General features: G+C 50.3%; 1 long non-coding RNA gene across 1 annotated transcript in view; it reads left to right on the top strand.

Moving 5' to 3' along the window:
* The window catches only part of LOC125175747 (uncharacterized), a 46,519-nt gene extending 20,580 nt beyond the window's left edge, over window positions 1–25,939 (top strand). Inside the window, exon 4 of the long non-coding RNA XR_007155954.1 lies at window positions 23,469–25,939. This is a non-coding gene — a long non-coding RNA (uncharacterized LOC125175747). The remainder of the gene's footprint in view (window positions 1–23,468) is intronic.
* Window positions 25,940–26,553: the final 614 nt, after the last annotated feature.

Here is a 26,553-nt window from a genome sequence, read left to right as displayed (position 1 = left end):
CCTCCACCGGCTGCTGGAACGTAATCGGCTTGCAAAACCAGGAGTCTGTCTTGGAGCCGCGTGCCAAGGCAGCCGTCAGCCACACAGAGCAAACTACAAGTACGTTCGGCTGGGGAGGCCTCCGTCCCGGTAGGTGGAAGAGTGTGGGGATCAGCACCGGGCGTGATGTGATGCAGACGCCCCACAGAACCACGTTTCTGCGCCTCTCGGACAGAAGGGATCCTGCGGGCTGTGTTGGCGTGAAATCGATGAACTAACTCTCTCCGTTTACATGTGGTGCCCCAACCCGAACTTCTCACTTTGAAAATGAACATTTCCTTTACCGATGGGCGTGGCTGAAGGTGCTGAGGGTTAGGACAGTCTTAAAGAAGAGCTTGTTTCCGAAAGAGATCGTTAAACCGTGAGGGGCAACATAATCGTCTGGCAGTCTTGAGACGCACGGAAAAGGACGCTGGAACGTGAGGCAGCAATGATACAGTCGTTGCTAATTACGAGCAATATTGAGCAGGTTCTTTCTGCCATGACGGAAAGCTGGCAAATTCCTCCTAAAAGTCACCAGACGCAATCAAATCATCTTCTGTGTTGTCCAACTGTCGGTGGCCCAGCCCACGTCTTGTGCAGAGCGGGGTAGACAGGGCATGGCCGGGGACCAGGGCTTTGCCTCTGGATCCTGCTCTAGCCCCGTCTAGCCCAGGGCCCTCCCCGCACTCAAAACCCATGCAGAGCAAACTCAGGCCAGTGAGAAGTGAGAGGGCAGGGCTATTACATTTCTTTATGGACCCCTGCCCGACTTTTGGTAAGCTTATGCAGATTTATTTTACACCTTGGACCCCTGAGTTAGTGCTTATTTTTAAGTTGTCAAGGGATCATTTCAGAAATGGAAAAAAAAAAAGAAAAAAGGCTTCTCTAGGCCTATAGATCTTTTACGTCTCTGCTCAGTCTATTTAAGTTCCTTTCCTCCCTGTTTTTAATTTATTACCTTTTAAGTATCCTTTAAGTAGCAGATACTGGAACACGTTTTAATCAGGGAAACTGCAGTAAAATTGCTAGTTTGGCAGGCAGCGGGTCCCGGAGCCCCTGGCCGGCGGACAGACGTGTTGTGCTCGCGAGGCTAGCTCCCCGCAGAAGCCCCCCCGGCCCTAGCACGCCCCGCCCCCCCAGACATCTTTTGTCAGGTTTGGGGGGAGCTCTCCATTTATCCGCCGAATTGGCTTAAATGGAAGGGACGTGTAAGGAAAACATCAGTTCCTACTGTCATACGGGTGAAGTGTGTAGGCTGCTCCCCGAATTCAAACAAGGACCATTTGCATTCTGGGTGAAGGATTTGCTAGAAGCTACAAAGCGTGTTTGTTTTTGGCTTGATTGAGAAAGCAAAGATGGAATCAATTAAGCCAAATTACGCCTGTCAACTGTGAAGGGTCACGTTGCTCGGGCCGCGTGAGCCTGCCCGGGCACCCGGTGGACCAGGGAAGCGGGACTGAGGGAGAGAGACGCCAGTTCTCCACTCTTGCCATTGGTCTGTCCCGTCCAGAGTCTTAGTGAAGAGTAAGTATTTCAAAATGAACACAGCCAGGTACCGGCATCTTCTTTCAAAACGATCATCCAAGGGGCAAAAGGTTATGCGCGGGCAGCACGGAGGAAGCACTCACTTACTTTTGATGTTTTGTGCTATCTGCCTCTGTCCCTAAATGTGGATTCTGTGCATCCTGGGACAGAGACCCATGCTGTATATCCACACGGCAACATGCCTGGGGGTGGTCCTGCAGGAATGCATGCATTCATTCACTCATCCATTCATTCATTGATTCATTCATTGATTCAATTTGGGTTATGGGAGATTGTGATGCAGTTCTCGTCGGAAGGGTGTGGGCAAAGGGTTGGGGCCAGGGAATGGGGACCCTTCTGTGCTTCTCCATAGATGTGGGGCTCAGGACAGATTATTTAAGCCAAGTGCAATCCCTGTCCTTGTTATAACGGTGCTCCCCTCCGCCCCCAGCTCGCCTCGGAATCCCCCAGAGTCTCCTACGGGTAGTTGTTAAAAATGCAAAGTCTGACGCTCCTAGATCGGGCGCTGTGGGCGAGGCTGTGGGCATCTGCATGTTGAACTATCTCTGTAAGTGACTGTGTTGAGAAGGACGGATGTCCAGTTAGGGGTCCCTTCGCTATTAAAGGCCACAAGTCTCTGTATGATTTGTCATCTATGAGATGAGGGGGGAGGCAGAGGACACCCCTTTACCGCTTTTTGTGTCGACCTTGGTCTACTTGATTTCTGCCCGGGATACTGAGGTCTTGGCTGTTCCTGAAATACTCCGGCTCATCCCTCCTTGTAATCCTCAAAGACTCAGTGACCAGCAGTCCCCGTGGACACGGGGCCTGGGGAGCGTGCGCCGTGAAGTTCCTCGGCTGTTCAGAGAGAGACGGAAGGTGTCAGGGGGCGTGGGGGAGAAGAGCCCCTCCCCAGGGCCCGTCTTATTGCCTGGTTCTGTTACACCCAGTGCCGTGAGCAGGGGGCTGGGAGGTTTGGGGTGAAGTGGGTGAAGGTTGTCCCCAGTTTCCCCCGGGGGAGTCAGGACACCAGCTTTACCCGCCCTCCCCCCCAAGCCCCCCCCCAACAGCAGAACACCCCCATCACTTCATCTGTGATTGAAGGATAATAGTGCCCGACCGCCGTGCCCTGGGGGGTGATTAGAGGCTCCGGCGGCGACACAGGGCAGGAACAGGAAAGGGTTGTGACCACTACAGGGTTTATCAGAAGCTCTTTTCTCCACTTCCTGACCTGGTTCCTGTTTCCCTCTAACTCGTTCCCTTGGCCCTAATTCGACCCTTCATTTCCATTAATGATGCATATTGGGTTTGGAAATGATGGATGAGAATTGGAATGGTTCTTTTTTTCCCCATCGAATTCTAACTCCGGGAAGAATTGGGGGGCCAGGGGCCTTCCGGGGATCCGTGGAAACCGCACGAGGCACCCCCAACCCTGGAACCCTCTGTGCCCGTTCCCGCGGGCAAAATTGGCCAGCGGCGTCGCTATTTTCCTTTTTCGTTTCGCAGAGCTCTGAGGTGGCTGATCATTTTTAACTCTCCCAGCCTGACGGCTTGCTTTGCAGACTTGAAGCTCCAAGGCCAGACACAAAGACAACAGACTCGTGGAGACCGTTCAACCGGCTCCCGCAACTGCATACAACGAAATCCCTGTAATAAATCTCTTGTTTTATCACTTCCTAGTGCTTCTGTTTCCTGACCAAACCCTGGCTGTTACAAGCATGAGCCTGTTTGCAACACTGGACCAGGACCGGCCGAGTGTTTTTATAGAGTAGGCCACCCCAGGTCCTCGCTCTTCCGATGCCCCCCTGGGATGAAGCCATCCCATTCCCCGACCCTCCCTTCTGATTTGTGTAGCCTGGAGGCATTTCATTAAGATTCCAGCTAATTTCCCTGTCTCAGTTCTCTGCTGCCTGATTGAATTCTGGGTTCTTGCCACATCTCCTGTCTTTATGGATATTTAAATATCCGAGCAGTGACCACAGTCTCCCCTAGGCATTGGCCTTGGCTCATAGATCTGATATCCTAATATAACCAAGGCCTTAGATGAGCAGGACTTGGCTAAGTGACATCCACTGACGGTGTTTGCCGCTGACTCTTTCTCGGTGGGGTCTCTGCGGGCCCCGCTGGGAGCCTCTGCCCACCCTCCCGTGGGGTTTCCCGCCGCTGTTCCGCCTGGCCGCTGGTTGTTAGAGGCCCTCTCCTCCAGAATGTCTTCGTTGTGGTCCAGCATCCATCCAGGAGATTCTCCTGAACAGACTCTGGGATTCACCCTCTCTCCTACGTGGTCCCTATCTGGTCCGTGGGGAGCAGCTAGGAGTTCGGTGCGTCCATCAGGGGAAACGGACCTCATGCCCGCTCTGTCCTGTCTCCTCTCTTGGCCCCGCTGCCACGAGCCCACGGCCCACGGCCCACGGCTTCGCATCATTGGGTTCTTCAAGCGGGTGTCAGGTATCAGTCCACCAGGCCTCCCCAAATCCAAGGCACGTGGAACAAAGTCTCCAATCAACCCAGTTGAGGTGGGCCTCTTGGCTTCGGATGAAGAGGGACACATATGTCCACCCCCTTCGGCTGGAAGGGTGCCTCGTAGGCTTCTCCAGGGAAACCTTTTTCACAGACTCTCCATCCCCAAAGCCTGACCTCTTTACGATACCCCTCACGTGAGTGAGTTAACCAGCTCTTGGCCATCTGCTCGAAATTATTTACACAAAGATCTATTCTGCCTTTCCCTTGTAATCTGAAATCTACCACCCCTGAGGGCCTCCGAGAAGGCGTCCTAAGTAATACCGTGTTCTGTAGATTGATGGGTCCCAGGGGGATGGCGCTCTGCCCACAGCGTTCCCTGTGGTGTCTGGGCCCCAGGGAAGCCCCAGGGGAGAAGAGGGCATCAGACTCCCGGTCTGGTGACCACAGCTACCAGAGTCCCCTGACTCACACTGGTAGCTGTGGTTTCAAGCTGGCCAAGCTGCCTCTCAGCTATCATTTGTCTTCCTGCGTGTATTGGCCTGAGGGAGGGGTAGTGAGGAATGCTACTCAGCCATCTGATGGTTGTTTCTTCATTGGACACGTGTCCCTCAGCGTCATGTCAGGCTGAAGCTGACAAGCCACTGGAAAGGGCTGGAAGCCCAAGTGCCGTGCCTTAGTGGGGGGTTCACTCCCAGCAGGACTCTCCCTTCTCTGCCCGCCCCCCCCCCCCCCCCCCCCCCCCCCCCCAGCTATTCAGCATCCAGTGTGACAGCCTCGCTGCCTCCTTTTCCGTCCATTTCTTGGGCGCTTTTCTTTCTCCTTTGCCTCAAGCAGTCCCCATTCAGCAAGTCTTCTTGCCTCTGTAGCTAGATCGTAAGTGACTCAATGACATAGAGGGCCCTTGGTCAGACTCAGTGAGATTCCAGGACTGCCCAGCGCTCGAACCGCGACTTAGCAATACGTGCCGGAAGGGATCAAGTTGGATGTTTCCAAGGGCTCTGGGCACGAGAAGCGCGGTGTTGGGAAGTATTCTTGGCAGGGCAGGGAAACCAGAGTGCGGCAGCGAACTTCACTTTAGTTGATCTTTTTTTTTTTTTTTTCCAACGTTTTTTTATTTATTTTTGGGACAGAGAGAGACAGAGCATGAACGGGCGAGGGGCAGAGAGAGAGGGAGACACAGCATCGGAAACAGGCTCCAGGCTCCGAGCCATCAGCCCAGAGCCCGACGCGGGGCTCGAACTCACGCGAGATCACACGAGATCACGCGAGATCTCGCGAGACCGTGACCTGGCTGAAGTCGGACGCTTAACCGACTGCGCCACCCAGGCGCCCCTTTAGTTGATCTTTAATTTGTAAGCTGGTACCGCCTTCCACCCTCTTCGCCACAGAGAAGCCACCATCTTGGAGCTGAGGGATCTGGTTAACAAGGTGCCCCAAAGATTCCCAGATTTGGAGCTCCTGAGTCCCTGGAGAGGTAGGGGGAGGTCGTGAGGGAGGTCGCGAGAAGAAAAGAGCAACCGTGAGCAGCTGTGTTGTGCCGGGCACGCCGCAAGCGCGTCCGTGAACCCAGCTGCGCCACGTGCCGGGAACTCTCATTGAGGACCCACCCCGCGGATGGCGGTCTGGTGATGGCAGTGTCTTTCCCACGGATCACAGGTCACAGCGCATAAGTGGTGACACTGAAGACTGAACCAGGAGGGGCTCCTCCTGCGTCCACACTTGGAACTTCACTGGTTTTGTAGCCTGAGAGGCAACAATCCTGGTTCTGTTACTCTCCAGCGCGCTGGGATTCGGGGCAGAGAACTTGCGGTCTCCCAGCCTCAGTTTCTAAAGAATGTCCGGGACAGGCTGGACACCTCACACGAATGCACACGCCGTGTCGTTTATCCGGGTAAAGGAGAAAGTGGGTGGCTCTGGGTTGCAGGTGTTAGTTCTGCGCGGGGGGGGGGGGGGGGGGGGGGGGGCAAACTTCCGGAAAAGGAACAGCATCTGAAGAGATGCGCGGTGTGGACAACCGGGCGGGGAGGCTGAGTGGAAGTGAGGAGTTGGGGCCAGACGCGTGTCCTCGTCGGGAAGGGCCAGGTGACCTGGTGGGGTTTACTGCACCCCCCCCCCCAACCCCTGCCTCTGGCACCCACCCCCTCATGGAGATCTTTCAGCTGAGTTGCCCCTTTGCACCGACTACTACACATTTTCCCCTTAAAATAGCACTGTATTGATTTTTCTTCCCTCAAACGTAATTTATGTCCACGGGGTACATTTTAGAAAGCGTAGGCAAAAGGAGAAACCTCAGAGTCGCGTACCTGCCAGCCTCCTGGCGGGACTCACCATCTCTCATTCTCCGCATCGAACAGGTAATTTTTCACCCTTTTACTTGTTACTGTTTTGCTAAGCCCTTCCCCCCTGAGGCCGATGATTCCCTCTGGTCTCTGGCCCAGACCCCTGGGCTGGGGGCACAGCAGCAGGCGTGGTGACGGCCTGGGGCCCCGGGACACTCCAGCCCCTGGAGGGCACAACGGGGCCGCTCGCTGCACCCCTCCCCTTCATGGGGCCCCCCTCCCGCCCCATCCTCATCAGTGGTCCAGTCCTGTCCGTGCCACCTCCTGTCCACTGTCCCCTCCTCATCTACAGGGCCTCCGTCCTCCCCCTCCCACTCCCCCTCAGTTCCTTCTCTACGCTTAGGCCACTGATTCTCTTGCTGCACACCCATCCCATCATTCTTCTTCTGCCCCCAAACCGTGCCTTCTGCCCTTTGGCCTGCAAAATGAAGTCCAAAGTCAGGGCCTCACCTGCTTCCATGACCCAGTTCCCTCCTCTTGGGCCCTAATGTCTGTCGGTACACCTGGGCGAGTAAACTCTGGGTGGGGGGGCTCTGTGGCCGTGCCCCCCCCGGCCCTCCCTCTCCTTTCTTCAGCACCCCACCCCCAGGGCCAAGCCCGGTCATCCTCCAGGCCTCAGAGTGAATTCCAACTCCGTGTCCCCGTTAGATGATGTAGAGGCTTCTCGGCTCTGCCTCTGGGAGGACTCCCGGACCCCCTGCCCCCAGGACAGTGACATTAATATCAGCTCTGCAATGCTCTCCACTTTACAGCGTGCTGCGGGGGTGGGGAGCGGGGGGCAGGTCTGAACTGGAGAGAGGCTGCTGTCAGCTCATAAAAGAGGCAGGACTGGGGTCTCCCGTCTGACCTCTAAGCATTGAGGCGCCTGGGACCACGTGCACAAGCCTCTTTTCTTCCCCATCAGCGCTCTTTTCCCAGGTACTGTTATCCTTTTTCACGACTTCAAATACCATTAGAGTGACTGACCATCCCAGTTTGCTGGGGACTGAGCAGTGTCCCTGCTTGCAGGACTTGGGGCGCTGAAACCAGAAAGCGCCAGGCAAGCGGGGACGAGCTGGTCACCCCAGATACCGGGTAGTGCGGGCAGTCGCACAAATTTGTATCTGTAGCCCCAGCCTCTCCCCCGGACTCCAGACCCCGGGACGTAATACCTATTTGGCGTTTCTATTCTGATTCGTGGAGGGCGTCTCAAAGCTGACCCCCTGTGGTCCAATCCTGCTTGCTCCCTGCTCGCTAGACGCCACCCATCCTTAAAAGCGCCTGATGACTTCCTACCCCAGGACCTTTGCACCTGCCACTTCTGCCCCTGCTCCTCTTCTTCCAGCCTAAGAGTTCCTTCCTCATAGCGTCCTTTCCGGATCTGAAGCAGCTCCCTTCCTGCGGTGACTCTCCATTATCACCTGGCGTGTATCCCTCCTGGCACTTACCACAGCCAGAAATCATCCTATTCGTGGTGCCGCTTACTTGTCTCCTATCTTCCTGTCCCACCGCCTGCCTCCCCCCGCTGTGATGTAAGCCCGTGACGGTGGCGATTCTGTCCTGTTCATTTACAGCTGTGCCTGGCACACAGTGGCCTCAACAATTTTGATGAGTGAAAGAATGAATCGATATATCGGAATCAGAATGTGCTTGCAAGAGAGAATTGAGCAATTTTCCTAAAACCACGTTCTCTGTCGGAGGATACGACTCACTGGCAAAATTTACCACTTTTCCATCACTTCACGTATGCATCCTCCCTCTCCCTGTCTTCGCAGGGCAGTTGATGGTGGGATTTTTTTCCTCCCCGGCTGTTAATGCAGAGAGGAAATTGGCGGATTTGTCGTTAGTCCTGAAAGACATCCTTCAGCCCCGTACTTGGTACCTTGAAAGAAAGGCTCCTCAATTTTTTTCAGATTTGATTTTTTTTTTTCCTTCGGACAGTTTTGGATTCAAAGCAAAATTAAGGGGAAGGTACAGGGAGTTCCTGTACGCCCTCTGCCCCCACACCCGGGTCCTCAGGTCAACGCCCTCCACCACAGGGTACATTTGTCACAAATGATGAACCTGCATGGACAGGTCATCATCACCCAGAGTCCCTAGTCGACATTGGGGTTCACTGCTGGTGGTGCACATTCTGTGGGCTTGGACAAACGTATAATGACCAGTATCTACGATCATAGTATCAGACAGAGTATTTTCAATGCCCGAGAAGTCCTCTGTGCTCTGCCTGTTCATCCCTCCCTCGCCCCCAGGCAAGCACTGATCCTTTTTGCTATCTCCATAGTTCTGCCTTTTCCAGAATGTCACATAGCTGGAGTCACACAGTATGTGGCTTTTTCAGACTGGCTCCTTTCACTTAGTGATATGCATGTAGTGTCTCTCTGTGTCTTCTCATAACCCCACAGTTCATTTCTTTTTAGTGATGAGTCATACTTCACTGTCTGGATGGACCACAGTTTGTTTCTCCTTTCACCTCTGAATTTTGCATTCCCACCAGCAGCGAATGAGAGTTCCTGCTGCCTGACATCTCGCCAGCACGTTGTGCTGTCAGTGTTCAGGGTTTTGACCATTCTAATAGGTGTGTGGGTTCATTCAGTTTTAAAATAAGGAACATATAAAATACAAGGATCAAAACATTAAAGAATTTTTTTAATGTTTATTTTTGAGAGAGAGAGAGACAGAGACAGAGCGTGAACAGGGGAGAGACAGAGAGAGAGGGAGACACAGAGTCGGAAGCAGGCTCCAGGCTCTGAGCTGTCGGCACAGAGCCCGACGCGGGGCTCGAACTCTCGGACCGCGAGATCGTGACCTGAGCCGAAGTCAGACGCTTAACCGACTGCGCCACCCAGGCGTCCCAAAAACATTTTTGCATGATGTTCCCAGACATAGATATCATTGTTAAAGTTCGACATTGATGCTTCAGGGTTGTTTCTTTTTTTCCAATTAATAGATGTATTTTGATTTTTTTTTTTAATTTTTTTTCAACGTTTATTTATTTTTGGGACAGAGAGAGACAGAGTGTGAACGGGGGAGGGGCAGAGAGAGAGGGAGACACAGAATCGGAAACAGGCTCCAGGCTCTGAGCCATCAGCCCAGAGCCTGATGCGGGGCTCGAACTCACGGACCGCGAGATCGTGACCTGGCTGAAGTCAGACGCCCAACCGACTGCGCCACCCAGGCGCCCCTGATTTTTTTTTTAAACTGATGTAATAGTGCATATTTTGTTTGGTAACTGCTTTAATTTTTACTTTATATGCCATGATAATCTTTATACACCATTTTTAATAGCTGTGTGATATCCCATTATATACGTGAGTCTTAACCAAGTCCTTATCGTCGGAAAATTAGATCCAAATTTTTACTGTTACAAACAAGGTTGAGACAAGCAGGAACATGTCTTTGCATACATTTTTGTCGTTCCCCGTAATAAATCCCTTGCAGTGACATTAGGAGGACTGAGAAGTTTTGAAACTCTTGATATTTGTAACCAGATAGCTCGATGAAAAGGTTAAGTGAATTTATATTCCCCAACATACGAGACTGTCTTTTCTCAAATTTCACCCATATTAAGTTTGGTGCATTTTCAAAAAAAATCTTTGCCGCTTTGAATCGTACTTTCCTGTGGTCTAATTTTCACTTCTTTGAGGATGGGAAACGTAGTTTTTGGCATTACCTTCTGGAAGAGAGAGCCGGGTTTTTTCTATAGACTGTCATGGGTGTCAATAGGACGAGATGGGGTGGGTAGGGAGGGAGGGGGGTCTGAGGGGCAGCCAGTGCTGAATCTGATCACTTGACGAAGTTTGGGGCTCCTGTTCCCCTGCTCCTTAGATTCAAGATGGCGGAGCCAGAGATGGGCACTGACGTTAATGCTTCATGGAGACAGAGGGGGGACTCGTTTCAATCTAATTTTTAGCACTGGTATCCTGCTTCTGTGGCGAAGGCTTCAGCGCCAGGATAGTTTCTCTGAATCTTCGAGGGTTTTCTGTGAGCGTGGGGATCTCAAAGTCCGTCTCTGGCATCAGAATGGATGGAAGTCCAGAGCCACCAATTAAGCCAGAGCTTTGCAAAGGTCTGGACACTTACTGGCAGGATCTCAAGCTTCAGAAAGTTGACCGGGTCTCCCACCGCCACTCTCCACAGAGGACGGAGCCAGGTGGGCTTGACCGTGGTGGGGAGGCCCCCCCGAGGGAAGGCAGTTGTCTGTGCTCCTATGAAAGTGAGGGTCTGGGTGAGTGGCGTGCCCCCTGTGGGTAACAGTGAACATGAATTCCCTCTGTCCTAATTCTCATAACTGAGAGGCTTTCCGGAGGAGCACTGTAGTCAAACCTAAAGGCTGGCCTTTGGAAAGATGCTAACTGCTATTTTGCAAGGTTCCAGGCCTTTCTGGTGCCCCTGTGCAGTCCTGTGTGGGATACGCCATGCTTTTGTGAAGTGTGTTTGCAAAGAGGGTTAGCTTCTATGATGATCTATTTTGCCAAATGGAAAAAAGCAAAAAACAAAAAACAAAAAAAGGAAAGGAGAACAATTTTGTGAATGCCTTTCTTGGGAACGTTCACAGTGTTTTGTTTAATTTGAATTGTTCCCTGTTCTTCCTGGTTTGAAATTATGGAGGGCGTATGGAAATGCAGTCTGTCCAACGCTCTCAAAACTCGACTTTCCAAATATTTAATGTTTAGCTTTGCCAAATGGCTTTCACACCCAGAATCTATTTCCAGGACCGCAGAGGGATTCTCCCTTCTTTCCTATTTGGGCGTGGAGACGGAGGCTCCTGTCCCCACCGAGGTGCAAACAGTGAGCCAGCCGGGAGTGCCAGCCCAGAGGAGGGTTCGAGCGGACAAAGTCACTTAGTTATTGGCCATCCTTACTGACTCCGAAAACTACAAGCAGAAGTAGATGGGGGAAGTAGCTTCTAGAAAGGTGTTTTTTATGCAGTGAGAAATCTCCTCGGGTGTACTGAATTGACCTCTAGACAGGCAATAGCATGCTTGATGTAAAGATGTCAAAACTTTTTTCTTAATTAGATGTTCTTTCTTTCTTTCGTCAGCAGAGTTTTGAACTAGATACATTTATTCAACCCTGCAGAGCACAGCAGGAGGCATCTTTTAGGCTCACTGATGATGGCTTAGTGGGAACACAAATTCGAAACTTTCTGTGTTTCAGACCTCTCCTCTCCCCACAAGCAAATGGCAAAACGTCCGAGGGCGGGACACACGGTCACTTTTTTAGACGATTAATATTTTCATTCAATTCTTCATTCACCAAGCATGATCTGTGCCTTGGGCCTGGGATTGTTGTTAAGGAAAAGAGGATGAATGGCAAAATTAGATGGAAACCCAGAGGCAGCAGGAGGGGCCGTTTTGAAGGCGTGTCCTGCGGGTGTTCTATGTAGAGATGCATTACTAAATTCTACTCCTGAAACTATCATTACACTATATTTTAACGAACTTGGATTTAAATAAAGTTTAAAAATTAAAAAAAAAAAAAAAACAACAAACCACACTCCGTATATTTCCAACACCCTGTGCAGTGGCCAATGAACATTAGAAAGACACGTTGAGTTTAATGGTGCTGTGAGCGTCTGCTTTCTCGTTCTTATCCATTGTCCATTATCATTTTGTTTTCCTTAGAAGACAAAGCATATTGCATTTGTTAACTAACATGTTGTTAGATAGGCCAGGCACTGGTTTATGTTTTCTCTTTAAACAGTTTTTCACTTTAGATTTTTAAAGAATGAGCATTCAGCAGTGATGGGAACAGAAGTAACAATGTGTCCTCATAAAGCCCATGAAATCAATGCTCTTTAGATGAGGATGTCCTTGCTCTTCTGGTGTTGGAGTGTTAAGATACGTAATGAGAGCAAGCCAATTCCAGGTACAAGGAGAAGCCACGGGGGTTCTGAGCAGAGGAGGGACTTAGTTTCGATTCACATTTGGGGAGGAATAGGGAGGCAGAGACTGGTGAGCCGTGCAGTGGGAGAGGAAGGGGTCGGACTCAGGATCTGCCTTTAAAGGTGAAGGTAATAGGATTTACGGCTGGATTGGATTTGGAGCGTGAGAAAAAGAGGAGAAACAAAGACAACTTCTAGATTCCTGCCCTGGACAACTGGGCAAATGGCGCCATTTGTGGCCATGAAGAGGTTAGATCATAGGAAGGCACGTGGGAGGAGCTGATCAACAGCAATTTTGACTGATGAGTGGGAGCACCCCCTCCCCCCTCTTGAGTTGGGTTTCCAAGAAGCGGAGCCTGGGATGGGGGTTCCTGTGCAGGTGCTTTGCGGAGGGTGGGCTCTTTATGCAGGACAGGGCAGGGGCCGGACCCCACGGGGGACTCTTCAGAATGAGCGGCCCTGGGGAGCTGTCCCGCCTTGATGCAAGCAGGCTGGGCTTCGGCGTCCACGTCACAACCAGTCCCTGGCCAGGGGACTCGCTCACCCCTCCGAGGGCATAATCTCCCCAACACTTCTGCACGAGGCCTCTTCCACCAGCCCGCATCTCTCAGCAGCAGGGGGAGTTCTGCAGAAAGGCTGCAGGGGTGAGCTCCTGGCCGCAGATGTGCACAACGCCTGGGGGAGGGGCGCACTGGCCTGCAGAAGGTCTAGTACAGCACCTGATGGACGTCCAAGCAGAGACGTAGAGGGGTTGGGGCTCGGAAACGAAGTCGAGGTTGGGGGAATAAAGCTGGGAGCCGGAGAGTGTCTCCTGGGACGCAGAGCCGTGAGGCTAGCTGAGAACAACGGGAGAAGCGGTGGGAAACATCCCGGGCAGAGCGGGCTCTACCCGCATGAGGACACAGCATAGCAGATGCACGCTCGGGAGAGGGGCTGCTAGAGCCGGAAGGAAGCACACCGGAAGGAAGGGGTGAAAGGCGGCAAAGAGGGCGTGGAAGCGGAGGGCTTGCTCAGCGGAGGCTTTGAACGCCGTGTCCAAACGCTGGGACTTTCGGCAACGCGAGGCACCGCTGAAGGATTTCAGGGAGGGAACAAACGCGGTGGGATTTGCAGATCATTCCAGAAAAATGTTAACGCCCTTGTCTGTAGGTTTGTGTGCCTACACAGTACACCCGGTTTAAATTCATAGGACATCGTGGCGAGGGTGTGCCTCCGTGACCGTAGTGCGGTTGTATTTTCCCGCAGCTTAGAAGATTTTTCGCCTTTGTAAGTCTCCCAGCCAGCGTGGGCGCTCACTTTCAATTTCTTTTGGCATTTTGTTTTGAGCCAATGATGCTAGAAAATGAGGCATTTATGAGAAAAATTGGAAAATTATTAAAGACTTCTCCGGCGAGTTTTGAAATTCTCATCAGCATTTGCTTCCTGGTGCATCCAAGGAAATCCTTCTTTGCAACATGGGTTAAGCGCTGTTGTCAGATAGCCCTGTAACTTTGACATGTGCAATTTTCCCCAGATTTTAGCCAGCTGAGTTCAAAACAAGGACCATAATTTCCTGCAAACATCTGGTTCTCTAGCCACCATCTGGCTTGATCTTGGTAATAGTCCCCTTCCTTTTAAAAACAGTATAGCTCACTTGTACTTTTTTTCCGAGAAAGCAACAAAAATGTTTCACACTCCAGCTCGCAGGCCATGCTGGCTTGATACAGAGGAGTTTTCTTCAATATATGTTTATTTCCTGAGGGAACACTAGGGTTCTTTGTTAACCAAACCCTCCTGACTTTCTGACTGTTGGTGAGAATACACACTTGTGCGATTGCTTTGGAAAATTTGGCAGAAACTGCTAGGTCTGACAATTTACAAACCCTATAGCCTAGCGACTCCATTCCCAGATGTGGGCCCAACATACGTTCACAAAAAGACATTACCAGAATATTCCTAGCAGGACTAGGCATAATGGCCCCCATTCAGTGGTGGAGTAGACAAATTGGTCACGGTAGATTCACAAAATGGAATACTATGCAGTAAGAAGAATGAATAAAATACTACCATCTGCATCAATAGGATTGAATCTCGTAAGCATGAGGTTGGGCAAAGTGTGTGCTATTGGAAGTCAGGCTGGTGGCTGTCTTTGGGGGGACGTAGTGGCTGGAAGGGCCACAAGGGGGGCTTCTCAGTGGATGGTCACGTTCTGTTCTTGATCTCGTTGCCGATTCCTCAGGTGCACTCACGCTATTAAAAGTCTTCCAAATGCACGTTTTTAATTTGTTCATTTTCCCGTACATATGTTAGCCTTCAATTAAAGGTCAAAAAGCAGCCCAGGAAGCATAACAAGAGATAAGATAGCAGGAGTAATTCTAAACATACCAATAAAAGTAAATGAGATAGATTTAGCCGTAAAAGGAAACCACTCAAAAACAAACAAAGAAACAAAAGCCCGAGCATCGCGTCTGTAGGTCAGACAAAGCTGTACTTTCTTAGTGGCTTCAAACCAGCCCAAGGATATTAGATTTCACAACTACAGCTGAATTCTCAACCCCGATTTAGGCCCAGTGCACAGGACATCCCAACCCTCTCTTCCGTTTTGAGGCTGCTTCTTTAAGAAATGTATCAGAAAGAAACGGTTCACCTAAGTCATCACCTCTGAACAGTGAGCAGCTTCAATTTGCAGCATGACGTCCTCTCAGACTTCTCAGTGTTTGCCAGTGGCCCTCTTTTTCTTGACTCTCGGCACAGTGGGTGCACCCCATCACACCCGGCCATTAGCCACGGGCTCACATCCTTGCTCTGTGCCTGTCCATTACACCTGGCTTCAGAGGCTCCTGTCAGCTCAGCTCCTGCATGAGGAGACGAGCTTCTGGAGGACGAGGGTCATTGCTCCTTCATCCGTGTGACCCTGGGCCCCACAGTCAAGTGCTTGATGGATGCTTGGTAAAAGGTTAGTGCGGAATGATATTCACTGGGTGTGTGTGTTGCAGGTAACGGTGTTGAACACATTCAACCTCTTAAGAGCCTCCTTCCGAAGCAGAATCCGTGCAAACTGAATGCACGACACTCTTGTGAGTTCTGGGCACTGCACAAACAGCGGTTCAGTTTTGCAGTTGGTTTCCTGTTTGTATTTTTTGAAAATTGTCTCATTTGTTAACTGGAGACCTTCCACTGTGGAGAACCATAATTGCTGCTCAGACACTCTCAGCTTCCCCTTGATCACAGCCAGAGGGATTGGACTTGAGTGCAGCTCTACGCCCTTGACTACCTTTCCTGCAGGGGAGGAGAAATGCGTCAGATTCTTTTTCTTTTTAACCATCAAACTCTTAATTAACCACGACAAGAGTGACGTGTTCCGAGATTCCACCCAGACTGGACCATCTCGTGTTTTCTCTTTTCTTATTTGGAGCTTCAAGTGTCTCAGAGAAGCTAGTTTCTCTAAACATTAGTATTTATAAACCCATAATACGCTATCCATTTGGCATATTAATCCCACTGTTATCAAGCTCTCTGAAGGTTGAACGAGATTGAATCGTTGTGTGATTTAGAAAAGCTCTTTTTCTTCCCCCGTAGTGCTACGCAATTTGACAGGCTTCCTTACGAGTGTCAGAGGGCACAGAGTTCACATTTGGCATGATTATGCTTCATCCAGAAGAAAGATTTTTCCAGATGGTTTGGGAGGCGAAGGAAGGCTAAGGGGCAGTATTTTGGAGACCAGGAAAAATTCCCAGCGTATAATTTATTGGGAATGCCTGTTCAGTTCTTTTTTTTTTTTTTTTTTTTTTTTTTTTACCAAATCCTTTTTCCTTCCTCTTTTGTCCTATTCTGTTATCCTGTTATCGGAAAGCCTCTTTTCATGGGGCCTAACCCTTTATGGCTTTTGGGGGCAACTTTCAGCACTTAGAGCTGGACGAAAGTATTCCTAAGACAGTTTGTTTAGGATATGATCACGAAATTGCCATTTTTGTAGGTTAAAAACTGTCAAATATCAGCAATTTCGTGTGGCTTAATCTAAACATTGGATCTTGTGATTATGTTCATCTACTCCTCAGACATTAGTCTAGCACTTGTCATGTGGTGGACACATCGCTAGGCCGTGAATAGCAATTATGTACAGAGTGCAAAAGTAACACCACGATTGGGTGCCAGGAGTCATGGCGGGGCACCTGAGTCAGTGCCGGGGGACGGCTGGGGAAAGTGGTGACCCTGGCAAAGGGAGTGACAGTTGGCCAGCTGAAGGAGAGACAGGAATTTAAGAATAACACCCCAGTTCTGGAATGTTCCCAAGTCCAGGGTGGGAGAAGGGAACAGGACATACTTGGCCATGGTGGGAAGGGAGAGCCTCTGGGGGTGCTGGGGAGCTCTGAGACTGTGAAGATGAATGGGAGCTTGTAAGCCACGCGATGGCTTTGGAAATTGTTCCGAGGGCAACGGGGAGAAGGGTTTTAAACTGGGGCGTGGTTAATGCTACTCTGTGTGGTTTGTGGGATAGCAGGAGGGGAAGAATTGTAACAGGGAAGACTGTCTGGATGAAGGCCTGGTGCACTTTTCCTTTGTTCTGCTGATCGTTTGTTTGTTCTTGAGGGGAGTTGCTTTCTTTAATTTTGGTGTGAAAACACCAAAAGAGATGGAGAAAATACGATCATGTTCACGAGGCAGTTCAGGAAGGGAGTTGTTCCAGAGCAGGTGTAGGTGGAAAAGGCGGAAGAAATGGCTTCTGAGTTTCAAGTGGTCCAGCCCACTGCCTGTATGGAGGCTGACGTGACCGACCAGCCAGGCTCGGCAAGAGAAAGGACCTCCAGTGGGCAGTGCCCTGGGGCAAACTCTGGGGCAGCTTGTCCAGCCACCAGCCACGGCAGACGGCAGGTGTTCTGGGCACAGCAAGGATGGCAAGGAGGGCCATTGTCTTGGGCTTGGAAGCCACACAAAAATACCAAGACACAAGCCATTTCCCCCAAGGCAGCGTCCTTCTTGACCTGCGTAAAGGAGCCGAAGAAATACACTTTTGTTCAGAAATGCAAACAGGAGACTGTTATGCATGGGAGCACCTGGGTGGCTCCGTCAGTTGAGCGTCTGACTTCAGCTCAGGTCCTGATCTCGAGGTTCGTGAGTTCGAGCCCTGCATCGGGCTCGCTGCTGTCAGCACAGAGCCGGCTTCAGATCCTCTGTCTCCCTCCCCTACTCATGCTCTCTCTCTCTCTCTCTCTCTCTCTCTGTCTCAAAAATAAATAAAACATTTAAAAATAAAAAAAGAAAGAATTACATACAGATGCACCAGAACACCTTATTTTGGAAAATTATCTCCATCTTTTGGAGGGAAAGAGAATAGGGCATAGGCAGAGAGACCTGTTGAAATACTTAGCCCAACGATTGCTTTCATTTATAATTTAATATTAAAATCTAAATCTCTAAAGCACATAAATTTATCTGATCCTGTACAGTGCTTTGGCTACTGCCCATAGCCCCCTGTTATTTTTCCAAGCTGGTCTAAATTTTCCAGGTTGTTGGAAACGCTGGTTATCCTGTGGCCTTCAGGAACATCTTACATTAAAGGCAGTCACGCTGAGTTATGGTTTTTCCATCAACTAAACCTTTTCACCAAATTGCCCATGGCTGAAACTATTTTCTGATAGATAAATATTTTCAAAGTTCCACTGTCAAGCCCAGTTTAGAAATGTCAAATTTGTAATGACTGTACCCACCAGTGGCTCTTCCTTCATATGGCACTTTTTTTTTTTCTTGGCCAGAGCAACAAACCTGGGAGAGAAAGTAGAGATACGTATGAAGATGATATTAGCAAACAAAGAAACAAGGTCTTCTTTGTGATAATTTACAGTTATTCAGAGAAGTAACTTGATATTATTTTATTTTATTTTATTTTTTTAAATTTTTTTAACGCTTATTTATTTTTGAGACAGAGAGAGACAGAGCGTGAACAGGGGAGGGGCAGAGAGAGAGGGAGACACAGAATCGGAAACAGGCTCCTGGCCCTGAGCCATCAGCCCAGAGCCCGACGCGGGGCTCGAACTCACGGACCGCGAGATCGTGACCTGAGCCGAAGTCGGACGCTTAACCGACTGAGCCACCCAGGTGCCCCTTGTTTTATTTTATTTTACGTTTATTTATTTATTTTGATAAGGAGAGCAAGAGAGAGAGAGAGAGAGAATGAGCTGGGAAGTAGCAGAGAGCGAGGGAGAGAAAACCCCAAGCAGGTTCTGTGCTGCACTGTCAGTGCAGAGCCTGATGTGGGGCTTGAACCCACAAACCATGAGATCATGACCTGAGCCAAAATCAAGGGTCTCATGCTTAACCAACTGAGCCACCCAGGTGCCCGAGTATACATTTATTTTAAAATAACACCCAGCCTTCTGTTCAGATCTAGCTCTCGTGCCCATGGCTATCACGAACCACACAAAGGAGCAAGAAACACAGTTTAAATTCCTCAGAGCAGGGACACGTGGTCTAAAAAGTTTGAGGATACTCCTCTGCTTGGTAAAGTTTAAAGAAGGGGTAGGGGTTGTTTTGTTTTGTTTTGTTTTGTTTTGAATCAGGAAATAACAAGCCAGATTATTTAAAAATCAATGTAAATTTGGGCACACATGGAAAGCAATTCATTCTCGTCATGGGATATACCGCCTACCGCATGGTATTTTTTTCTTTCTTTATGGGTTCATTTGTCTGACTCCTCCCCCAAGGTGGCATCTCCTTCCCTGGGGGTGCTTCTGGCTGCACTGTGACCCCAGCCCGTGGGAAGGCACCTGGCACGTGGAAAGGCACCTGGCGCGTGGAAACTTCACTGAACAAGTATTCAGGATAGGAACAAACCCGTGGGCAAAAGGCCGGTGAAAGTGGTTCAGGAAGGCACTTACTTCACGTATCTGTTAGGGACCGAATGTTCGTCTCCCCTGTCTTCCCAAACTCGCGTGTTGAAACCCCACCCCCCGAGGAGACTGTATTTGGTGATAGGGCCTTGAGGGAAGTAATTAAGGTTAAATGAGGTCAGAAAGGTGGGCCCTGGTCTGATAGGATTCGTGTCCTTCTAAAGAGACACCAGGGAACTGGGGCGCCTGGGTGGCGCAGTCGGTTAAGCGTCCGACTTCAGCCAGGTCACGATCTCGCGGTCCGTGAGTTCGAGCCCCGCGTCGGGCTCTGGGCTGACGGCTTAGAGCCTGGAGCCTGTTTTAGATTCTGTGTCTCCCTCTCTCTCTGCCCCTCCCCCGTTCATGCTCTGTCTCTCTCTGTCTCAAAAATAAATAAACGTTAAAAAAAAATTAAAAAAATAAAGAGACACCAGGGAACTCACTCTCTGTCTCTAGGAGCACGCACCGAGGCCACATGGGGACACGGGGGAAAGGGGGCCACTGGCAAGCCAGGAAGGGAGCTCTCACCAGACACCCAGACCTGCTGGGATCTAGATGGTGGGCTTTCCAGTCGCCGGAACTATGAGAACGTATCTTCTTGTTGTGTGAGCTGCTCTGCTGTCTTCTGCTACAGACAGCGGGCTGAGCTGACGAGCATGCACGCACCCTGGTGTTCAGTTGGCGCGTGTCCCCCGTGGCCCCCGGTGAGGACCCTTCGGTTTGTGTTCTCTGTAAACTACGGGAAACTCCTCTCTTAGCGCCTCGCCTGGCAGCGGCCATGGTGTCAGGGCCAGACCATCAGGGCCGAGGTTCTTTTCTTAGATGAGGGCCAGCTAAGACCAGCACGCTCCAGACGGCTTCTAGGCAGAACACTGCCAGGTGGTTCGAGAAGACGAAAGTTCCCTTTTAGCTCTTGGGGTCAAGGTAATCCCAGCCTCGTGGGGGGCTGCACCCCAAGTTTACGTCCTGAGCAGTTTGATTCCCTGGGAGCAGCGACACTGAAGATACACATCGTTCAAGAATTAAGGGAGTCAGAGGTGACGGTGGGACTGCCGCTTCAGGGTGATGGGACGGAGGTTGTGTTCTCGGAATAAAAATATGTTGTCCTCTGGAAAGTTCGTATTTGTCTCGCCAGCCGGTGCCTCTTGGGTGGAGAGGCTCTGAGGCCCGAGCTGTCCGGCCAGCGCTGTTCCCATTATGGGGCGCAGTTGGTGGAGATGACCCACGCCACCTGGAAGCGCGAGGGATGTCGCGTTCCTAATGTCACATCAGCTTCCTGCCACCTGTTGGCTTTGCTTCTGTCTCTGGTCTGGGGCTTCCCATGTGTGGCGGCCTCACACCACGGGGTTCTGCGGAAACTCGGTGCTTCAAAGCCAGTCCTGAGCTCGGCTTGGCTCTCAGCTTGGGAAGGGGACAGAGGAGGGGACGGGCGGTCCTTAGGAGTCCACATGATGCTGTGCATCCTGGGCAGGGAGAGAACAAAGCTGCGTCTCATGGCCACCCCCGAAAGACCTGGGCTGCCCCTGAGCCCGTGAACTTGCGAAGAAAGTTGCCTCCAATTACAAAGTCACGCGGGGGAGCTCCAGCGGGCCAACGGACGAGGTGCCAGGCTGCCAGAAGCGATGCTTAGATTGGCCCAGGACCCATGGCTGGGAGAGGACCCTCTGGAGCTGGCAGGGTCCTCTCCTGTCTGCACACCGGCTCAGGAGCGTCACTGAACCTGGTTCTCAACAAGGAAAGGTGTCATCCTGTATCACTCTGATCTGTGCCAGGGGCACCACTGAGCAAGGTGTTCAGCCAGCAGCCCCTGCCCTCGGAGATTTTACAATCCAAAGCGGAGCGGTGCATGCTGGGTATGAGCATAACCAGGCGGTGCCTCCTTGCCACGGGACTTGGTACTTGGGGAAAATATCCCATAGATACGTCTTCATTTTTCAAATATGGACAGCATAAGAGTATGATGAAAACATAATCAATACCATGATTTAAGAGGAGTGGGACATGGGGGCGCCTGGGTGGCGCAGTCGGTTAAGCGTCCGACTTCAGCCAGGTCACGATCTCGCGGTCCGGTCCGTGGGTTCGAGCCCCGCGTCGGGCTCTGGGCTGATGGCTCAGAGCCTGGAGCCTGTTTCCGATTCTGTGTCTCCCTCTCTCTCTGCCCCTCGCCCGTTCATGCTCTGTCTCTCTCTGTCCCAAAAATAAATAAACGTTGAAAAAAAAAATTTAAAAAAAAAAAAAAAAAAGAGGAGTAGGACATGGCAAATGTTAGCGTCCGAGTCGCCTTTTCTAACGCTGTCGGAAAGTTCCTTGTCGTGGCACACATCAAACACGCAATTTGTAACAAACCTCCGCAACGTGGGTTTCGTGAGTCCTTCTACCTCCTCTGAAAAGCGACTGCTCTCTGACATGTACTTACGAGAGGTGCACCTATTGATTAATTAATTCTTCGAATGAGACATGGCGTCCCCCGTCTCTGAGTTTATAGTGTGTGCATCTGAGCCATCATTCCACGCCTCAAATATTTTCATAATTCAGGATTCCCCTTCGTGCCAAAAGACTGGACTTTCCTCCAGTGTATCGCAGAGGAAACCCACTGTTCAAGAAATGGTTTTTGCAATAAGGAGATATCTTCGCACCGCGGGTTTTCAACACTCACTTAGGCAGTGTTCTGGGAAGGTCGACTGGATACTTCCCAGGGCTCTACTAAGCCTGCAGATCAGCACCATGATGTTGAGCAAAGGGGCAGGGACGGCACAGAGGCTGTTTAATAGGAAGAGTCATGGTGCTTATGTTTTGGCTCAATGGAGAGCTGTTCTCAGCTCCTCTCAAAGTAATAGCACTGCTAGGAATTTACCCAAGGGATACAGGAGTGTTGATCCTTAGAGGCACATGCATCCCAATGTTTATAGCTGCACTTTCAACAATAGCTAAATCATGTAAAGAGCCCACATGTCCATTGACTGACAAATGGATGAAGAAGATGTGGTTTATATATACAATGGGATATTACTCGGCCATGAGAAAGAATGAAATCCTGCCGTTTGCAACCACGTGGGTGGAACTGGAGGGTATGATGCTGAGTGAAATAAGTCAGACGGAGAAAGACAGATATCATGTATTTTCACTCATATGTGGAATCTGAGAAACTTAACAGAAGACCATGGGGGAGGGGAAGGGGAAAAACAGTTACAGAGAGGGAGGCAAACCATAAAAGACTCTTAAATACAGAGAACAAACAGAATTGATGGGGGGGTGTTGGTCAGAGGGGCGGGAAAAGTGGGTGATGGGCATTGAGGAGGGCACTTGTTGGGATGAGACTGGGTGTCATATGTAAGTGATGAATCATGGGGATCTACTCCCGAAGCCAAGAGCACACTGTATATACCGTATGTTGGCTAACTTGACAATAAATTTTATTAAAAAAAAAAAGTAAAAATGACCCTGCCTACCACCAGATGTTTTAACTCACCACCACCCCTTCCCAGGGTCAAGAAAAAATCCTGATCCTCAGAGACATGATCAATGGAAGCAAAGTCTTTGAAACAGTGCTGGAGGTTTCCCATTGGCCACGCAGCTGACATATTATGTCATAATATTTAAATCAACACCTTTAGGGGTACCTGGGTGGCTCAGTCGGTTGAGCTTCTGACTTCGGCTCAGGTCATGATCTTGCGGTCTGTGAGTTCAAGCCCCGCGTTGGGCTCTGTACTGATGGCTCCGAGCCTGGAGCCTGCTTTGGATTCTGTGTCTCCCTCTCTCTCTGCCCCTTCCCCGCTCATGCTCTGTCTCTCTCTCTCTCTCTGTCAAAAATAAATAAACATTAAAAATCAATCAATCAATCAATCAAAACCTTTAGGGAACAGTCAAAAAGGACTCAGGGCTGGGGTGCCTGGTTGGCTCAGGTGGTCGAGCGTGTGTGATTCTTGACCTCAAGGTTGTAAGTGTGAGCCCCACATTGGGTGTAGAGATTACTTAAAAATCCTAAAAAGAAAAGGACTCAGGGCTGAGTTGTGAGAAGCTGGTCAAGCCAGACCAAGAGGGATAAACCGGGACCCAAAAGGAAGAAACGGGCACTGGAGTAAAGAGAAGTGTGGTTTATCAGGAGCCAAAAGGGAGGGGGTCAGCACGCTAAGGCCCTTGGCCAAATCTGACCTGCTGAGTTTTAGAATGGCCCGTGGGCTAAGAATAGTTTTACATCTTCAACTGTTGGAAGAGGAGCAGGTGAAGCCTGTTTTGTGAGTCGTGCAGAGTACGCGAAAGTCACATTTCTGTATTTATGAAGTGTTTTCCTGAAACACAGCCCAGCTCGTTCACGTACGGATGGCTGCTTTCACACCACAGCAACGGGGCTGGGAAAAGAGGGAAAATGGCCCACAGAGTCTAAACTATCTGCTATCTGGCCCTTTACAGAAGTTTGCTGACTCCTGTTCCAGAACATCACGGAAGACAGCTGCACGGCTTTTATAAATATGCTGCGTGTATTAAATCACAAGTAATCCTCGGAGTGTGGTCGGTGGTCTTCCTCAAGTCTGGTGCTAGGAGCGCCTGAGGTAACACCAGGAAGGGTACCAACCAGAGGTCTCCAGATGATGGTGCCTGCAGTGGACAGGACCCTGGCACAGCACCTCTTCCGAGTTTGGGTTGGGCTCTCTCTCTGCTGCACTATATCTACACAGGACAAAAAAAAAAATGGAGGAGGAGAGCCTGGAGGTGTTATAAAGATCTTTAGTGACAAAGAAAGCCTAGTATGTGACAAAACCACAAAGGGACAGAGACCTTTAGCTCCTCCTTTGACTTCCTACCTGTTACGGGTTGAATTGTGCTCCCTGCTCTCCTCACATTCACTCGTTGAAACCCTAACCCCAGCACCTCAGAATGTCATCTTATTTGGAGACAGAGTTTTTACAGAGGTCATTAAGACATAATGAGGTCATTAGGGTGGCCCCAATCCAATAAGACTGGTGTCCTTATCAGAAGAGGAGATTAGAACACAGACAGTCGGCCCTCCTGCCCACATCTTGTGGCCTGCAGAGCCGTGAGAAAGTAATTCTGTTGTCTTAATCCAGCCAGCCTGTGGTATTTTGTTACGGCAGCCGAACTGACTAATACATCACCTCATTCGGTGTCGGGGTGAAATTGTGCTTCATATACAGATGTTTTTCTCTGTGAATCATCTCACCTCTCTTGTCTAATTGTTCACAGATTTTGTATAAGCGATGGCGTATATTTGAAGTGAAAGAAATAGCACCGATGAAGGGCAGAGAGCTTTCCAAAAGTCATCCAGCTGGTCCTTGGGATGTTGCGAGTAATTTACGATGGACAAAGCTGGGCAGCTGTTCTGCTTTTTAAACCTCACTCTCTTCCACAGCGGGCAGAAAATTACTCTAAGAGGCGATTCTTCAAAGATTTGTCTTGTTCTTTTCCAAAAGACGTCACAAAAAGATTGTCTTTATATCGGGGGGTGATTTGAACGGTCTCCTCCCTGGCTCAGTTCGGCCCATTTTTGTCTCTACCCCATCTTCCGGGCTCTCGTCAAACCAATAACATACACGCCCGAGGACGAATTGATGATTTTTGTGCAGATTGTTAAAAATAGTGCAACTGTGGGCAGAGGAGCGACCATGGGAAGTGATTCACTTCCTCTGGCCAGCTTCTCGGACACCTACCAACCCCCGAGAAATAGAAATAATAGAAATCATGCTGACGAAACATGGCAGGTCATTGCTAGGCTGGACCCGGTCAGTCAGGTGGGCGGGCAACCACGCGGGGCAAACCTGAGCTCATTACCACTGAGGGCAAAGTGACTTGCTCAAGAGATGATCTAACACCATGCCTTGATTTCCCATTTCTGGCAGCGGCTGACCCCACCTCAGATGCGTTTCTGCCTGGCACCAAGACCGTCTTTGAAGTCTGGGTTCATGCCTAACTTCCACTCCGTAAATCAGTTCTCTCTAGCATTTAAATGGTACGGTTGATGGACTCTAACTACGACAGAGATACTTTCCCCTCGGCTTTTGGGGACACAGTGGGGGAAGGGGATGGGGTGGTGGCAGGACTTCCGCTGGTGGTCCTCGGTCCAGTTCCAATGGACCCTTCGTGGTGGTCCGACCCTTCCTACCTGGTCTTGGTCACAGGCTGCGTTGGCTTCTCTTAAGACAGTGGTATGCCCAGACAAGAATCATTGGAATGATTTTGAGCCTTATCTGGCATTTGACAGATAAACCTTCTCCAGTGAGGTCTCGTGAATGTGCACCGCTTCTGGGGGGTCTTCCCCATCCTCCACTCAGGAAATAGAAGAGGGCTCAGAGGCCCCGTGGGCTGTTAGGAAACTTCCCTACCCCACCCCCAGCCCGAGAAAAACGTGATTTTACCCAGGGCATTAAAAGTTGGAGCTGTACACGGAAAGGCTCCTGCCTGGTGTGTCTGGGCCCTCGGACCCATTTCTTCTTCATTACTATTATTCCCAACAAAATGTGCCATACGTTATTATTCAACTAAATCTATAAACTTGAGTGAAGAATAATTGGTTTGGAAGGATGTAAGTATATATTTTCAAAAGTCACCCAATGCAGATTTCTGGAAACAAGGTGGGTTAAAAATAAACAGACAAAATGAGCAACCAAATCACAACAACCACGAAAAATCCATCAAGGGCCGAGTCGCTTATGATGTTTTGGAAAAATAATTTTTAAATGTTGAAGAATTTTTAAAAATATCTTCCACACAAAGCCGAGTGTGTTCATTCCACGTTCTAAAGAGCTTTGTGCAAGCGGATAAAAAGGGAGCAAGGAAGAGATACGGGGAGAGGGAGAGATACGGAGTTGGAGTTGGATGAAGTGGGAAATGAGACCAGACAGACAGACAGGATGATTGTGGAAGAGAAGGCAGCCAGGTGCACGGGGGAGCCGGAGAAGCAGGGGTGGGGGAGGGGGGAGGACTGGGCTGAGAGCCCGGGGGCGTCCCCGGGTCTGCTGATGACCCTTGGGCATGGCTTGCTGCTCGTAACCCCATTACAGATGCAAGACTGCTGGGTGGAATGCAGGGCGATGAGTCAACCTACACGTGCAAGTTTTCAATTGTTAATTGCCCACAAGGGAGCCAAAGTGCCATCAGTAACATTTCGGCAGCCTGGGAAGGGGCGCCCTCCCCGTGGGGTCCGAGCCACACCCCCTAAGGTTTGAATGAAGACGGCCTGGAAGGGCAGGGGACATTGGTCCGCAGGTACCCAACACAGTGTGCCGGAGGTTCTTACGAGTCTCCAGAAATGGTCTCCCCAACTGCAAGGACTCACGTCGCTGGGTTTTCTCCTGGGGAGGGGGCGCCCCCGTCCCTCCTAGCTGCTCACCGGTGGACTGAGAGGTCAGGGTCATGGCCATGAGAGTCAGACTGCGCCCTGGAGAGCCAGCTGTCCTGACAGCGAGGTAAGGCACCTTCCCACACGGAGAGAGAAGTGGGGAGAAAGAACAAACAGACATGGGCTGCAATCACCTGGGCT

The sequence above is a fragment of the Prionailurus viverrinus genome, chromosome C2 (genome assembly GCF_022837055.1).
Source record: "Prionailurus viverrinus isolate Anna chromosome C2, UM_Priviv_1.0, whole genome shotgun sequence".
Lineage (NCBI taxonomy): Eukaryota > Metazoa > Chordata > Mammalia > Carnivora > Felidae > Prionailurus > Prionailurus viverrinus.
This window is presented reverse-complemented; position numbering and strand designations above follow the sequence as displayed.